The sequence below is a fragment of the Sus scrofa genome, chromosome 4 (assembly GCF_000003025.6).
Source record: "Sus scrofa isolate TJ Tabasco breed Duroc chromosome 4, Sscrofa11.1, whole genome shotgun sequence".
NCBI lineage: Eukaryota > Metazoa > Chordata > Mammalia > Artiodactyla > Suidae > Sus > Sus scrofa.
The window spans coordinates 128,757,107-128,775,543 of NC_010446.5; the positions used below are offsets into that span (position 1 = coordinate 128,757,107).

Below are 18,437 nucleotides of genomic sequence, written 5' to 3' on the forward strand. Positions count from 1 at the left end.
AATTAAAATTCAAAACCACAGATATTTATCAATGGCACCATGCTAATCGGTAACTACAAAAGCGAGCACAGAGGCAAGTTTCTACCTTCTTGAGAAGACTCTGTCTCATCTATCTGCAAGAGCTCGGAAGCCCCAGAAGCAATGGTGCAAACACAAACATCTTCAGAACCAGACAGAAAACAGCAAGTGGCAGTGGGCTGCTGATTTGGAGACAACAGCGTTACCATGAGGGTAGTGAAAGCTGGAGCGTACGTACAAGGCTTGCTTAAAATTATTATTCCATTTCCAATAGTTTGTCATCACAGCATTAACAAAAATAGTTTTGTCAAGTTTCTGGCACATTATCCATCCGTGGAAAGAAGTGAAGGTCTGACACATGTTACAGTCCAGATGACCCTTGAAAACATTATGCCAAGTGAAATAAGCACAAAATAAAGTAAAATCAAATAAGAACAAAGAACAAATAGTGTAAGCTTTCACTTACACGAAATATCTAGAATGGGCAAATCCATAGACACAGGAAGTAGATAAGCGATTAGCAGAGGCTGGGGTTGGGAGGGAGGAACACTGGGGAGGTGTTGCTTAACGGTTGCAGTTTCTGTTTGCGAAGATGAAAACTTTTGGAAAGAGTGGTGACGGTTGCACAACACCGTGAATGTGGTTAATGTCATTGAATTGCACATTTAAAATAGTTAAAACGTCAAATTTTACAGTATTAATATTTTACCACAATTTTTTTTTTGACTTTTTGCCTTTTCTAGGGCTGCACCCGTGGCACATGGAGGTTCCCAGGCCAGGGGTCCAATCGGAGCTACAGCCAGCGGCCTACACCAGAGCCACAGCAATGCGGGATCTTCGACCTACACCACAGCTCACGGCAACACTGGATCCTTAACCCACTGATTGAGGTCAGGGGTCGAATCCACAACCTCATGGTTCCTAGCTGGATTCGTCAACCACTGAGCCATGACGGGAACGCCACAATATGCTTTTTATAAGTCAGGCAGATTCCATGCAATCTGGCCAGCTGAGACTGACGTGTCCTGGCACAAGGCTTGTTCAATAAGTTTTTGCTAAATGCAGAAAGACACGGGTCCCCAGCCCCAACCCCCATGATAGCCCAGAGTTTAGTGGCAATAACGCAGTACTTCGATTCAGGTGGTTGTTGGTCTCGCTCTTCACTACAGCTACATAGTCTTGGGTAATTTACTTAACCTCTCCTTGCCTCCCCTCCTCCTCGGATGATGTAGAGATAACAGTGGAAGCTACCTCCTAGGATTAGAATGAAGGCGAATGAGATAATTTCTGTAAAGTTCTTCTCAAAGTGGCTGGCTCATTATCATTATTAGCTATTATTAACATTAGATAAACTAATAAGAATTAGCTGTTGTAATTACTAGAGAGACTCGGTAAATAAGGATTTGCATTTTTGCTCCTTACCTAATGACGTGTTGATTTCCTTGACTTGGACTGTCTTCTTAGGAACGATGGACGCAGCAAGGTGCAGTTCACAGTCTGTTTTGGAACATCTCAGTTTTACCTAAGATATTACTGACTTGCTGGAAATCCTGTAATGATGCCCTGAGGTTTTAATAAGCCCCAAATCCTATAGCACAGGCTTATTGTCACCCCTTCAGCCTCGTCGTGGACATGGTGGCCTCCTCCTCATCCATTCCGTGCTGCCCAGCAGTCCTGATTTCTGTTTTGTAATCTCTGTGCTTCTGGAGGAACCAGACTCTTCCTTTGGCTCCAGAGAACAACCTTGTGGCCTGGCCAGGCTAAGCAGGCTTTTCCTTCCTCCCCAACACCGTGTGTGTGATCTAAAGCAGGGCCTGTGGCCTCTCCAGCTCCAATCGCGGTACATCTCAGGACTCCTCTCAGGAATTCCGGAACAAGTTTTTCTCTCCTCCGGATGGTGTAGAAGGCAAGTGTGAGGGCTGGAGCAGCTGCAGTGATTTTGCTACCTTAGGAGACACAAATCCCCAGCTAGAGGAAATTGCTCTCATAGCATGACTGAGACCATCCTACCTCTGGATGGTTCTGTTTACTGAACCAGTAAATCCCCCTTCTTATTACAACCTAGAAGTCTTACATAACCACCACAACAACAGAAATAAGTCTCATGTTGCTGAACTACTCCTTACCTCTTGGCCCCAGCGGAACTGATGTGGCATCTGTTCCAGAACATGACGGGGCATCTTCCGATCCAACTGTGCTCACGTCACGCCCGCTCTCCCTGGGTTGTTCATTCGCCAGCCTCCCTTCTGTGGTTTCCCTACTCTGCTTGCTCTGGCTCGTTCTCATTCACCCTGAATAGTTCAGCTCAAATGGCGTTTCCCAGAAAGCCTTCTCGAATCCGTCTGTCCAGATGGAGTTCTCCCTTCGTGGGCGCGCGTCACATTCCGCTTCTCTGCAGGACTTGCCTCCAGATGATTACATCCTTGTCTAATTCGTGGACTGATCTCTGTCGCCCACCTTTTGTTCACTGCTGTCACATCTCTAGGGCCAAACACAGAACTTTGCCTGTAAAAACAACAGTAAATAAATATTAGTTAAACAAATGACTCGCTTTTAGTTGCCAAGGCTTATTGTTAAGGCCTTCGTGTAGACGATCCGATAAAAACAAAAACACCGTATAAACAAGTCAGTCGTTGAGAAGAGAGGGGTTAAGAACAAGCTGCTGACTTTGGCTATGGGTGAACAGCCACATTCAACCAATGTTAGCTGCGCATGACACAGGGACTGAGGGACAGAGGACATTGGCCCCGCTCACCAGCAGCCCTTTGCGGGGCTTTAATCAGCTGGGCGTCGAGAACGCTGCCACGCGAAGGATCCCAGGTCACATCTGTTACTCAGTGCTTTGGTGCGTGGTGCCAGCAGGGTCAAACCTACATTAGCCTTTTTGAAAGCTCTGGCCTTGCCGGTGTCCGAAATAGCAGAAAAGGCCTAACTCTCAAGCCTCTTGCTGGCCGTTCCCCTTTCCTCTCTCAAGCCTGGAGACCATGGGCAGCATGTTGGCGGCCTTGCAGCCTGCCCTCTCCAGGTGTCTGAAAGCACTTTATAAACCACACCCCACGAGTTCTACTGTGTCATTATCCTGAGCCGGAGACGGCGAGGGCCAGGGACTGAGGCTGGATTCTCGTGAGAAGTCAAGACGAGCCAGAAGCCAGCGCTGGCTTTAGTTCCAAGTCCCCCAGAACAGTGAAGACCCTGGCGTCTGGGTAAAGCCAGGCACTGAGCGGCTCACACCCAGGCATTGCCACTTATTCGCTTTGTTACCGCATGAATGATATTTGTGATTTCCCGACCTCAGTTTTCTCATCCATAAATCTGGGATGAAAATACCTATACAGCTCATAAGATGGAATGAGATAAAACACAAGAAACGCTTTGCACGAGGTTGGGCACATAAAAGCCTTCCTTCCGACCTCTCCTGACTTCAAATCCACCAGGAGGAAGGTAGCAGATCAGAGCGTGAACTTTCCCCCCAGCCTTTGTTTGGCGCTCGGGCGGCTTTATTCGGTGATGACCTGTACGGACTCCACCAGAAGACGCTTCCTTGGAGATTTTAGCTGTATTTTCCCCTCGGGCCCACTTTAGCCTGAAAGCGCAACACGGAAGGTGAGGCAGTTCAATGCCATGGCTTTACATCGTGATAACAGCGTTGTTGACACGTCAGCCCTCCATGTCAAAATATTATGACAACCATAATAAGTAAAATAAATTTAAAACATTTATTGGTTTTAAGTGTTATCATTTCACTGTACTGTCAGTGACATAGGATGTCAAATGTGATCTATTCGCAGTATATTTTAAGCAAGATGATTAATGAATTGGATTTAGGGCTGAGTATTTAACATATTTTATGATGCAGTCTGATGGAAAAAAAAAAAAATCCCCGTGTGTAGTTCAGGAGACGCTCCTGGCCAGGAGTCTAGTTTACAGTCCAAAGACATCCTTCCTGCCGCAGCTCCACGCCCACACACGCGTGCGCGCGCGCGCGCACACACACACACACACACACACACACACACACACACACACACACACATGAGAGCCGAGATCGAAGGGGCCGTTGAAATGACTCCCATCATATTCTGAGAGACGTGGATAACTGGTCCAGCCCTCATTTAAAGAAGTAAACAAACTCAGGAGAACTCGGTTTAGCATCATCTGATCTTCATTGTATCCCAGCCCTCTATCAGGCCTTCTCTCAGCTGATGGTTTCTTGGGTCAGGACAGGGGGCTGGGTGGGGACAGGTTTTGCTCCGCCGACCCCCTGCCTCTGGGCCCCGACAGAGGTGACATCACCTAGTCATGGGCAAAGGCTTCCACAGTGACAAGATCCAGGTGCTCCAGAAGATGAAAGGCCCAAAGCCACCCTGCTCTTGGAACGCGGCCTTCCGTACAGCAGTGGGGAAGGAGGAAGCAAAGGGAGCCGAAGTGTCACTGACAGGTAGAGAGTCCTGACGGGGCTGCACTCAACGAGTTAGAGACGCGATTACCCCGAAAGTTTGGAAGTGGCCATTTGCTCTGTCACCCAGGCCAGCCTGAGGCCGTGCCGAGAAGGCCATCCGAGGGTCGCATGGTGTCGGAATGCCAGTTTCCCAGACATTACCTGAGGGAACAGATGGAAACCACTTGTGTTTTTATTAAGCAACAAAAACAACAGCCAAGGAGTTGATGCAAAGTCCATACCCCTCGGGCCGAGCCCGTTAAGTCTTCGTCTCCAGAGACACGGCCCTGCTCGGCGCCCGTTAGCTTCCTCTCGTCGGAGGAGGATTGACTGCGTTGATACATAATAACTGTATCTCACCCCATTACAGGTAGTTCAAGGCCGCGCCGCATAAACGATATGCATGGCTTTGTGTCTTCATCTTTGAAACCACCAGCTCTCCTGGTTGCAGACATATGTTAGGTCTAATGCACCCCCTGCCATAAAAGTGCTGCTTAAACTAATGAACAAACGAATGCTTGTTTAAACCTCTTTGTGCAAATCAAACAAGCTTTCAACAGCTATTCATATATTTATTGTCAGATGGGAATCATGCCTTAGGTGCTTTGCCCTGAACTATTACGAGCTAATGCTTGCAGTTGCATGGCGTTAATTCCCTGGCTGTGGTTTTTGTTGGGTTTCCCACCCCACCCCCTTCTTCCTTTCTGTTGCTCCATCTCCAGAAAGGCTCTGGATGCAGCGTCTCCTGGCGTCCCCAGTAGAAGTGACAGCACCTGTGCCTGGCATAGCCATGGCTTTGTTTCCCCAAGGCCACGGCCTCCAGGGACTGACCGGCCACTGCTGTACTGCGCCAGCACCTGCCTGCTTGGCTGGCGCCCTGAGACCCCGCCCCGGCAAATGAGCCCGAGCAGGTCCCAGGTCCTGCCTCTGCCCCACCCCCGTCCCCTGCCTCTGCTGTTTTTCAGACTCAGCAGCACCTGAAAGCTCCCACGAGGTTTACCCATTATATTAAATAACAGGTTTTCGAAGCCGGGAACTGTTATTCTAGTGTGGCTGGGTGTCATTAAGGTTGCACGTCTATGCTTGTTTAATTTTTCTTCTGCCATTAAGCAAACTAAATGCTCGGAGATTTTTTTCTGTCTCAGTGGGGTCCACCCAGAATAGAAAAGAGAATAAGTCTTCCAGGGTTGTGTAACTGGGTCTTTTTGTTGCTTTCATTATGAGGAAGGAATTAAAAATCCCTCCTAGTCAGTACTTAAAATATCAAAGTCATTGTTTAATGCCTTTGAGTCACTGTACAACTAATTCAATTGCACAGTGTAGTGCCGTTTCACGGTGTGTGAAACACAGATAGTACAGAGAAGTGATTGCAAAGTTGAATAAACACCAAATTAGTTTTAAAAGTCTGCAACTTCCCGGTGGAGCCTTTCAAACTGAACTGAGCTGTTGTCTGACAAAGTCTCTGGCGGCCAAAAGGTTGCATCACCTTCCACTTGGGTTGATGTAAGTGGTCCCCGACTCGGGGTACCTGGGAGAGGTGGCCGTCGGCCGCCGGGAGGGGTGTGCACTGACGGCTCAGCTGCGCCGGCCGGCCTGCCCCTCGGGGGATGTTGCAGCACGGCCCTGTGTGGGCGAGTGAGGCACATGCGGGGCAGGGGACAGAAGGCTGTGGCCGAAGGAGAGGTCACGGGACAACTTTGAGCACCATGTGATGTCAAGGTATCCTGTGATTTGAGAGTTAAAAAAAAAAAAAACAGAATAAAGGGCCCAGCCCTGCTTTCCTATTTCCAAGCCATGTCAACAATGGCAGTTATTAACCAGCTGCTGTGCAAGCTCCAGCACAAACAAAACAAGGAAGCCCAAGTCCACAGTGATGTTTCTTAGCTATTACAGTCAGGTATAGAAATCAAAGAAAACCCAATGCTTACTGATTGCTTAGAATGTGTCCAGCACTGAGCCAAGGACGAGAGAGATAACTGCACAAAAACCACAGTTCTCATCCTCTGCCATTCACTCATTCACCCAACAAAATTGTTGAGGACCTGATAAGCACCAGGCACTGGGAGTAGAACAGATAAAAACTGCAATGTCTTGTTTATAAAGCTTTCATTCTGACTGGGAAGATGAGCAAAAAGCCAATCACTGGCTCCCCTCTGTCGAGTCTTTGGGGATACATCTCGTTTTCAACAAACCACGTGACCCCCCTATTTAAAATTTCAGCCCCCACCCAGTACCCATTCTCCCTCAGCCTGCTGTGGTGGTCCAATTATGAGCCGTCCTGTCTGGGCCCCGAGGCCAGAGGTTTGTTCAGACCTCATTCTGGATGGGAGGGTATCTGAGTCAGCATACTGAGTAAAGCAGATTGCCCGTTCTGAAGTAGGTGGGCCATATCCAATCAGTTGAAGGCCCAAAGGGAACAAAAAGGCTGTACTTCCCAGAGTCAGAGGGACTGCTGCCGTTTGACCACATGCAAACTGGGACCTCAGCTCTTGCCTTCCTTCAGGTTGAAGGGAAACACTGGTTCCTCATGCTCCTCGAGCCCGTCAACTTCCAGAGTAGAACTTATGCCATCGGCGCTCCTGGTTCTCAGCCTTCAGACGTGGACTGGAACTGCGCCCTCTGTGGTGCCAGCGGCAGGCCGCCTTAATCACACGAGTCAGTTTCTTCTAACAAGTATTTATACACACCCCCTTGACTCTATTTCTCTGAAGAAGGCTGGTATGCCTGCTCTGTCTTTTCTCCATCACACATCACTTTCCACCGTATTAATTAATTCCTCTACCACATTTTAAGGTTGATATTCATGTATGTCCACCAGTAGAATGTAAGTTTCACAAAGAGCTGGTTCATTGACCCCCCAGGCACTCAATAAATAGCTGTTGAAAGAAGCAACGAATAAATATGTATCATGGGGAGACAAACACTATAAAGAAAAATTGAACAGGTAAAGGGAAGAGAGGGAACCAATAGCAGTTCTTTTTAGAGAGGTGGTCCTATTCCGGTGGGACCGGGAGCACTGCTTCTAGGACAACCACCCCGTTTTTTACCTTTTAAACCCAAATGTTCTCTTCCCCTTCCCCTTCTTCTTCTTCGCTCAGTGTAACTTTGTAGCTTGACATCCTTGTAGATTCACATGGCGCCGTAAGATATCACACAGAAAGATCCTGTGTATCCCCACCCAATTTTCCCCAATAGATACATTCTTACAAAACAATAACACACTATCACAAATAAGATATAGACAGAGAGGCCATCACGAATCTTCAGATTTTCCCAGTTTTACTTCTCTCACCCAGGCATCCACCAATCAGTCCTCCTCCTTTCCTGTAGTTTTCCCAAACTGGACACTTTTGAAAGCAGAGATGATCTTATTAATAATTATGGCAGGACGACGGGCAAAAGAGGACAATCCCTTGCCCAACATAACAGATGAGCACCTCTTGATTATAAAACAGTGGCAACAATAACTAGCTGCTAACCGTCGTGGAATACGCTTACAGGGTGGTGGGCACAGTACAAAGCCCTGCCCGTGGCATCTCACTGAGAACTCGGAACAACCGTATGGGGCTAATCCCCCTTCTTTTCACGGTTTACAGATGAGGAAACCGAGACAGGAGGCACTAGGACATCTTCCCAGGGTCCCAGAACCAGGAATCACAACGAGGTCTGTCTGATTTTAACTCATGCATATTAAACAAATAATTACAACAACTACATTGTTAATCATAAGCGAGAAGAATGTTTTGATGGAGAAGAGGAGGGGCTGCTGAAGCATAAAATGGGAATTGGAAAAAGACTTGACTCTCACCGAATTACCGTAAGGGTTAAAAAATACTAGTTGGAGTGTGTGTATACCAAATGGAACCTTTACAAAATGTTTAGCATTGTCAATCTGTGAGCCCGAAGAAAAGGCCTTAAGTGGCCATTCATCATCTTGAATTCCCAATGCATGAAAGTGCCGCAGCTTCTCGTATGTTCTCGGAGAAGCTGACATCGAACACAGGGTTTTAAACTTCTGAAAAACCTGCAGTTTCCAACTGCAGCTCAGAGGGAGCCCCACTCAACCATAAGCTGTGCAGCAGGGCTCGCCCCACAGAGGAAGCTGTCTCTGAGTCCCCTCCACCACCGAGGGCTTGAGTCTCTCGGGTTCAGAGTCAAGTGGGGGGGGTCCTGAAAGGGAAGCAGAGTCCGCTAGTCAGAGAGGAATGGGTCCACGAGCAATCGGGTCCAATTTTGCCTCATGTTTTCTCAAAAGGAAAAGTATTCTTTCAAAGATCCACTGGCCTAACACACACTTACAAATAATAACTTGTAAAAAAAAAAAAAATCCTTGACGTCTTAATGTGGCAGGAGGGGAAGGGGAAGGAGCCCCTGCAGGGCTTCCTCAGGGAAGGGCTTCCACAGGAGCTCAGCCCCTCAGCACCCTTGCAAGCGCTCTGCTTGGAAAGTCGCACCCCGAGACACGTCTACACCCCAGGTTTTCTTACCAGCAGGATTTCGATCCTGTCTTATCCCTCATCCCCAGGCTAAAAAGCTTTTGTTTCTTTCTCTGCTTCTATTCCAGAAGGCGGAAGGCCGTGGACCAAAGCTGGGTCATCTTCGCTTTAGGGAGGTCTCTGTTCAAACACCACCTCCCAGATGGGCCCTGATCCATTTCCGATGGGTCACCCTCTCCAAAACAGCAGCCTCTCAGGCACGCGGTCTAACCCTTGGCCTGCCTCTTTTGACCCCACCGCTCTCATCGCTCCCCGACGCCATCGTGCGGGTGGGTTTGCTTGTTCATCGCGTGGGTCTTTGCAGGGTGCAAGGGCCGTGGGGGCCGAAAGGCCTGGTCTCTCTTGCTCACTGGCGCCTAAGAGCGCGTGGAACACGTGAGTTTCCTGATAGACATTCTTCAAATAAATAAATGAATGAATCCCATCCTTGGCTTTATTCTATCGACAAGTGTCCCTTCTTAGCCGCCTTGGGCAAGACGGCGGGCTTCACACACTCTTTCTCTGTCGTTTGAAACTTTCCCTTCCTGAGTTCATGCTCCTCCAAACAGAGCCTGAGACAACAGGTTTGGTACCCGAAGTCAATTTGGAAGGTGGTCCTGGGATAGAGGGACCTGTGGCAGGGGGTGGGGGGGTGGCAAAGGAATGTGGAAGAGCCGAACCCAAATGCCTCACCTGGTCGCCGAGAGTGGGCAGCGGGCACTCCGTCTGCCCGGACTTTCTGAGAGACACATAGAACACCTTCCAAAAGGCAGACGACGGAACGATAATCCGCACAGACTGAAGAGTTTGGGGGAAAAATGTAGTCCTTGCCCTTAAGAAAACTTTAGTCCAAGTGAAAATGAAAACATGAAATGCTTATGACCTACTTATTGTACCAAGGGGAATTCAATTTTATTGAGTGCCAAACATGAGCTAGGCATGGTGCTAGGCGATGTCTGTAAATTATCTTATTTCACTGTGGCCACAAGAGCTGCCATGTATGGGCTTCTACCATTTAACGAGGCTCTACCCATAAATGACCTCACTGGTTCTCAGCGTTTAACCAAGGGTCTTCCTCTCCATTTAAGAGAAGAAAAAGCGGGACTTAGGTCAAAGACACCATTTGCCCTGGGCCCCACTACCCGCAAAGAGCAGGTGTCTCTGACTCTATCCCTTGTCCCGCAGAGAAGCGACAGCAGGGGACGTCCAGGCTAGCTCTGTGTGAGTGGCTGTGTGACACGGACAGGAAAACTCTTGGGATGCAGAGATGGAAAGGACCAGGTGAGCCGGACCTCGTTCTAATAAGACTTCCTCTGGGAGGTGGGTCTCGGTGAAGCGCCTGCAAGGGGAGGAGGGCAGGAAAGGGAAGGGGCGCGGGGGAGAAGACGGCTGGAGAGAGGGCTGGAAGGGCTTCGTGGAGCCGGAACCCCCGCCAGCCCTGAGCTCCCCCAGGGCATCTTTCCTGCGCAGGCGGCGGGTCATGGAAGAGGAGGATTTAGCCCACGAACGAGGTCAAACGAGAGAAGAGAACAGCCCAACAAAGAACCAAAGCCCAGACTGGGGGTGAGGATTCTGAGGCCCTGGAACCCTAGGAACTGCTCATGTCTCAACGTGTATTTGAAAAGACACATTGGTGCAGCCTGACGGCAGTGGAAGGCGAATAACATTTCATTTCCTTGCCGTCTAAGCTCCCTAACCTGCTGGGCTGCAGGCAGGGCGCCCTGAGTCGGAATAGGCCCAACTGAACGGAGCGCATGTGTGCTGAGGCGGTCCCAACTGCTGGGTGGCTTTTAAAACGCCACTCACAGTAGCACCAATGCAGTTTTTATTTTTCCTGCGTCTTTCTTCTCACTCCTGCCACAACTGGTTGGCATAGGCATCCAAAACTATACACGACAAGGAGAAAAGCAGAAAAGAAACTCAGAAAATGATGAGGGAGGCCCAAATCCCTGACATCCCACCCCACCCCAACTGTTCTAAATGTTCTTCCATTTTCAAAATAAAAAAAAGTTGGAATATCGCCTCGGGGCTACTAAATCGTCCGCAAATTAAGAACCTGTTTTTAATAACATTTAACTTGTAAATAACGCATTAATTGACTAGTCTGAATGTTAGCTTGAGCATTCGAAACTCTGCTACTCAATTTGTAATGAAAGAAATGTGCTGTAACAGGAGGCTATGTGGTGAATACAGCAGATTAAATATGACAGTTGATATTTGTGAAAATGGGGTTATAATAGGCGGACACCTGCAGCTCTTTTCCAAGCAAAACAACAGAAATTAAACATGCATCAAGCGTGTGCGTGGGTGTCACATTTTCTGTGGGTGCATTTCTTTTGTTCTCCTGGGGTCCTGTGTTGGGTTTGCTTCCCATCTCTTTGTCAGGCCATACGTCTAAGCAACAAGTGGCCATTCATGGATACGCTTTATTGCATCTCTAAATGACACATCCTGGGGAGGTAAGAAAAAGAACATGCACCTTTTTTCTAAGAGTTGGGAGTTACTAAAAAAGTGACGGATGACCCAGCACACCGACGAGGCGCTGAACCCGAGGAGGCCGTGTGCGGTGGAGCCAGCCACGTCCTCAGCCTGGCTCGCCCTCAGCCATCCAGTAGGATTTCGGAGCTGGAGACATGAGGAAGGTGGCACTCTGCAAGGGACGCATAAGGAAAAACCCAAGTGGCTCGGGGTGGGGGAGAGGAGGTACCGGAAGAGGGATTAAATTGATGATTGGCAACGACGGATCATTAACAAAGCGCTGCAATCACAATCCTTCTTTCATTTGTTCAACCAGCCTAGAGAAGCACCTTCTGCTGCTTACACTAAGCTGGGTGATGAGTCGCAAGGACGAGAAAGAGACCGTGGGGACAACCGGCCAAGAGACGAAATATTAGAGGCAAATCTCGGCCCATCCTGTCACACGCAATGGGGAAGTTAAGTTAGATAAAGACAGAAAAGCTTCTATTGAATTTGTCAATCAGAGGTCATTAGTGGCCTTGGCAAAAATAGTTTCAGTGGAGTGTCGGGGACAGAAACCAGATTACCGTGTGTAACACAACGAGAAAGAGGCAGAACACGGACAAAGGGGGGCGAGACTGCTCTCCTCAGACATCTGACCAGGAAAGGCTAGGGACAGAGGGGAGGAGCGGAAAAGAGAGAGAGAAAAGACAATGTGTCAAGAGTCACTTTTCCAAAGAAAACTGAGCACATTGCGCAAGCCGCGTGGAGGTCACAGCCGTTGCACAGAGTCTCGGCACATGAACACGTGTGGACGCCTCTCAGTCACACGTTTTGTTTCCCATCAGAAGGTGAGGTTCTCTCCCAAATTAAAACTCTCGTTTACTATGTTCGTTAGCCTTCATTTTACAAAGGATCCTATTAAAGCTTGGGTACAGATTCAGTTCTATTGCATGTCATCAATGAGTTGCCACCAAGCGTGGTCACTACGCATTTTTCTGTAGGAGACTTCTCACGGTTTACCATCTCATTCTAACTGGGTTGAATGTGAGCCAAATGAAATTGCCACACTTGCGGGTCAAAAATAGCTTAATGTTGGCAATTTCATAAGAGTCAGGGCAGACGGGGTGGGGCGAGGGGGTGCCTACGGAAATCACAGCATTTCAATATCATTTTGAATGTGATATAGGGTGAGAAAAGAAACCCGCAAGAAAGCTGGGACAAAGGGTATTGAGTGAGTAAAAAAAATAGTCATCTTTTTGTCTGGGTTCGGTGTGTGTTCCCAAGGGAAATAATTTTTGAGCATGTAGCTTGATAGTAATAATAACACTTTTAAGGGGTACAGATGGCTCAGGGGATCAATCGGGATTTAGGGAGTGGGGTTTTTACCTGCAAGCTGTCCAATTTCGTCAGACTAACTTGCAATTTTACCCAGTTAAACATCTTATGGATCTGAGACCAACAGACCAAAGAAAAACACTCTTACAATCGGATGTCTGGGTAACTCTTGGCAAATCTTTTAGCCTCATTGTAATGTGATTGCTCCTTCTTCCAGTCGAAGGCCTGGGTGACCCGCTTGGTCTCAATCCCATGTGAGAAGCCCAGGCTTCCAAGTCAGCGTTAAGGCAGTGCTAGTGCAGGCAGCAAGGGAAAGTAATTTTCCCAAACTGCCTGCACTAAAAATAAATCCACAGTGGCCTCAGGGGAGAGCTCCCTGGTCCCCTTCACGGCCAATCTATTCACTGTGGTGAGAGGTTGAGATGGACCAGGGAAAAAACCTAAAACCTAAAGAAAAACACCCTAATGAGGCACCAGTGGCGAGGCGACGGGAACCACAGAACCGCTGGGAAGGCATTACCTGAGTGTTTTCTCCAGAGCAGGGTCGTGGGACAAAACGACAAGGAGGAATTCCCACAGCAGCGCGCAAGTGGGCTCTAGCCACTTTCCTGGAATGTCCTTTGTCCGCTGTTGAAAGCGCATATTCATAAACAAAGACGAAAAGATGGCTAACATGAAACTGAAGGACAAAGGGCACCAGATCCCGGGTCCTTCTGCGTTGATGGGGAGAACAAGCCCTGTTTAACCCAGCCCTCCGGGGGGCCCTGGACAGCCCTGGTCAGCCCTGGTACCGTCTGGCTTCTCGTCTCTGTGAGGCCAGGGCAAGGCAACCCCTCAGAAGAAGCCACCGCTCTGTGCAGGGCACAGGCTTCCTTGAGTCACAAGACTTGGTTGTACAGTGTCTTAGAGAAAGATCCCAGCTCTCCATTAAGCTAAAAAATTCCTCCTCCTAGACAAGGAAGGCACGTGGCCTTCTAGGCAATTCTCTACCGTATTTGGATTTTCACTTTACTGCGTTATAGGCAGAGCTCTTTATTACATTGTATTTGTATTATTATAAATTTGGTCATGGATCTTAAGCTCTCAAAAGACAGACCTGGAGGAGTTCTCTTGTGACACAGTGAGTTAAGGATCCAGTGCTATCACTGCAGTGGCTCTGGTCACTGCTGTGGCATGGGTTCAGTCCCTGGCCTGGGAACTTCCATATATCACAGGTGAAAAAAAAAAAAAAAGACAGGTCTGGATGGGACTCGTTTAGTTTATAAGATGTATTTTTAGAATGTAGCATAGTTTCTTTTATTATTATACTATAATACCTGTAATGTATATGATGAAATACCTAACTTGCCTCCCTAAAGGTAAGATATTTCCTAACTTCTAAAGTTAAATAATCTAACCCAAAGGGCCAGACGTGAAATTACAGCCAGAAATTCATACCAAGTGTCTAACGACCCAGAGGGGGCTAAATGTCAATTGTATTTGGAAGATGTAATTCGACCCATTGCATTACTTGAAGAGTTCTTCTGCCACATATGGAAAAGGTTTTGGCTAATTATATGATTGTTTCAAATTATTTCTTCTTCCCTAAAAGAAGCTTATACTTCCCTTTTCCAAGTTCATCAAGCTTGGCCATGTGACTTGCTTTGGCCAATGAAGTGTGAGCAAAACCAACAATGACGACTTCCGGGCAAAAACTTTGAGAGCCATTGTTCTTCCTCTGCCTGGAAAACAGCACGACCAAAACTATGGACTCCTTCTTCAGCTTCAATTCCAGAATGAAGATCCATGGAACAGAGCCACACCTGGCCTACAGCCAGCATGTAGCCAGAGAGAGAAATAAATCCTGTTTGTCTCGAGCCACTGCGAACTGGGGATTATTTGTTACCAATGAGTAACATAGAAAAAGCTGACGATACAAAAGTAAAACAAATGCATCAGAGACATGAAGTGCTTATGCTCCCTGAAATCCACATGTGACTCTCTAGCTGTGTCTCAGCACACATAAGGACGGGGACCGTGAGGGAGTGGAATGCAGCAGGAAGCTAAGGAAGGAAGTCCTGGGGAACCATTGACAGTGTTCTGTCACTGCATCTTCAGCATTTACTTACTTCCAGGTCCCCTCCGCTCCTCTCTGCTGGCCCCTAAGAAGCATCTTGCTGTGAGAACATCACTTTGCCGAGGCCAAGCATGGCTGACTCCAGGAAACCCCGTGTTCCATATTTCCTCCGAGGTCCTTATTACCCTCCGGTGGTCATACTATGCTTTCCTAGCCCAGTTTTCTCCCTCCTTAGACAACTGCTTCACACCTACTCCTCTCTTCAAACCTCCAGACACTTTTGTCATCCTCTCCCTGGGCTGATGACTGTGCTTCCTAGTTCACTGGGAAAATGATGGCCCTCAAGACAATTTCACTCCACTTCCACGACCACACCAGCCTCCCTCCCGCCCTCCCTGCATCCGTGGCCCTCTCCCCCGCCTTCGAGCCCAGCCATGCTCCCAGGCCAGACCCACCCTTCGCCTGCCACTAAATCCTCTCCCACCCGCTCACTGGAAGATGCTGCTCCAGCAATTCTCTCTTCCCTCGTCTACATTGCGAGCTTTCTGTCTTTCTATTTGGTTTTCTTCCTTCTGTGTTCACTCCCCTGTGTTTATCCTTGCAGCTTCTCCTCATTGCTGCAGTGCAGTCTCCACTCTCAGTCCTGGGACCCTGTGTGTTTTCTGTTATGCTTACTCTATTGAGAAACTGATCCAGTCTCGTGGATCTAAGCATGTGCACTTCCAACCTGTCTGTTCCCTGGAGTCCGCACTCAGGTATTCATGACACGAGACACAGCTGTTAGGCAACTAACGACTGGCAGGTTTACAGCTAAGACTCTACCACCGCCAACCATTCCTCGCACAATCTTCCCTGTCTCAGCAATCGGCACTCTTAGTTCAAGTCAAGACCCCTTGAACTGTCCTTGACTCCTCGTGGCTCGTACCCCACATCCTCATCATCCAGCAAATCCTGTTCATTCTACTTTCAAAATACACTCAGGATCCCACCACTTCCAGCAGCTTCTACCACTGCCCTTCTGGTCCGAGCCACCATCATCCGCTGCCTGGATTCGTTCGTGCAACAGCCTCTTAACTGAACCTCCTTGGTCTTTGTAGTCTCTCTTTATGTGACGATAAAGATATTCCATTTAAATGTGCCGCACACCCTTCCTGCCCAACACTGTCCCCGCCTTTCTTCTGCTCTCTCCTCCTACCCCCTCGTCTTCATTTACTCCCTCCATTCCAGCTGCACAGCTTCCCCGTTACCCTTTGAGCTTATCAGCAGCTTCCATCTCAGCCCATCTGTGCCCACCGCTCCCTCTGCCTGCAATGCCCTTGGGAATTCCTTCTCTGTGTCTGTGAAACAGGAAGCGAAGTCGCCAAGCTTGTCTGCTGACTTCCTTCCGATCCTTACCAAGGGACGTCTCCCCAGGGGCCCCCCACCTGATGTGGCAAATCCCCCCCAGCATGATCTGCCCTGCTTCTCCCCTTTACTCTTCTAAGCACTTAGGATTATCTAACAGACCAAGGATTTACTTTCTCTGTTTATTGCCTGTACCCCAACAGAGAACGTAAGCTCCCTGAGGTCAAGGTGTTACAACACTGTGCTCTGAATACCTAGGACAGGGCCTGGCACGCAGGGCCTCAAGAAACGCTTGTTGAGAGAAGAAATAAAATTGTTTTGCAAGTTACCTTCTTGATGGATGGGCCCAGTATTATTAATTTTTTTTGTCTTGACTTCTGTCTTTGCCGATTTGTTTTTCAGTATTCTACTACTTCAAGTACTCCAGATCAAAATTCCATACATCGTGCCTTTTTTTTTCCTAAACCTATTTTCTAGTCAACAACCTCATTTCCTTGATAGGTAGATGTATTGATATGTTTAGTGTTTTATTTCCCCCTCTTTTTTTGGGGGGGGGGGTTTAGGGCCACATCCATGGTATATGGAAGTTCCCAGGCTAGGGGGTTGAATCGAAGCTGCCGCTGCCGGCCTACTGCCGGCCACAGTCACAGCAACACTGGATCCAAGCCACGTCTGTGACCTACATACACCACAGCTCATGGCAACGCTGGATCCTTAACCCACTGATCGAGGCCAGGGATCAAACCCGCATCCTCCTGGATACTAGTAAGAGTCTTTTCCCCTGAGCCACGACAGGAGCCCTGTTTCACCTGCTTTCTCTGCCGCTGTAGGAGAATGTCAAAGTTGAGATGGATTTGAGAGTTCGCTTTGCTCCACCTTCTCATCTGACACGGATGGAAACTTCGGTCGAGAAGAGGGCAGAAAGCTTTCACGGCTGCAGCCGAGATCCTGGTTCCCAGCAGAGCAGCGCCAGGAGCCCTGGCCCTCAGCCCACTGCCCCCTCAGACCAACCGCCTCCTCTTCCTCTGGCTTCTCTAAGTAACACTGCTTCCGTTCATGCTTCTGCCTCTTTTAATTTTTCTCTCCCCTTAGTCGTATCATTTTGCTGTCTTCATAAAGCTGCCTTTATCTCCTTTTGCAAGAATATCTGTATAAAAGGAGAAGAGAAGATTTCCGCTGAATTTAAACAAAACCTCTACAGACTCTACTAATGTTTTCATTAGATCCTTTTAAGATGTTTTGTGTACACATATGCAAAAGATGTTAGAATGTTTGGAAAATGTGGTTAAGAGGTCCATCCAGGCACCTCCAAGGGCGTGACAGGGATTTAACGGGAACCGGACAGCGCCCGGCGCACGGGGAAGATGCAAGAAGCACGCCGGGGCCTGGAATTGTGTGTTCCCAGCGCGAGCGCTGTGTGTACCTGAGCACCGGTGTGGCCCGTCGTGCCACACGGTACCAAGGCTCCATTTCTCTCTTAATAGAATGCGTAATGGCCTACATGGTTGTAATGACGTGTTATTTTTCCTGGAGTACTTTTGTGAGTCCTGATTTCTTTTCTTTTCTTTTTTTTTTTCTTTTGGCCGTGCCCATGGCACATAGGAGGTGTAGACATTCCCAGGCCAGGGGCTGAACGCACACAAAGCAGTGACCCAAGCCACTGCAGTGGCAACACCGGGTCCTTAACCTACTGTGCCACAAGGGAACCCCATGATTTCTGTTTTTAAACAGACACAACATCTCCTACAGGTCGTGGATGTCAACTGTCATCTCATCTCCACTTCGGCTCGGATGGAAACTGAAACACAAAGATGATTCTCCTCCGCTTACACTACGGGGTGGGAGAAATGGAAGCAAAGCCAGGAACATCTAATTCCTCATCCTGAGTTAGTCCATTGGGTCAGTTAGCCCTGTAAGTGTTGTAGTCATTCAAAATAAAAAACCAAGTGTGATTTTTCTGTAGTACCCGCGTTTTTTGACATTCCTCTGATGGACAGAACGCGTGAACGGGGCCTATGCCCTTGACTCTGGCCAATGGGATACGGAAGAGAAGCCCAGCCAGATGCCAGGCCCGGGTTTTGAGAAACCCACACCTTTCACTGCTGGGCCCTTAGAACGCTTCCTCTGGGAGTCTGGCTCAGCATGCAGGGAGCCCTGCAGCCACCACGCTAGGGACACAATGCAGTCCACAGCCAGCCAGCAGCCCAAGCCGAGCCCTGCTGTGTGGTGACAGTCCCGTGAGGGACCCACCCGAACCCTCCAGACAAGCCCACTCACCCCTGAAGACCCCTGAGCCATCTCACCATTCCAG

At 48.5% G+C, this 18,437-nt stretch overlaps 1 long non-coding RNA gene across 1 annotated transcript; it reads left to right on the forward strand.

Annotated features, from left to right (window-relative positions):
• On the forward strand, nucleotides 12,028-18,088 carry LOC110260474. The gene is made up of 2 exons (XR_002343786.1): nucleotides 12,028-12,239; nucleotides 17,876-18,088. It is a non-coding gene; the product is annotated as an uncharacterized LOC110260474 (long non-coding RNA).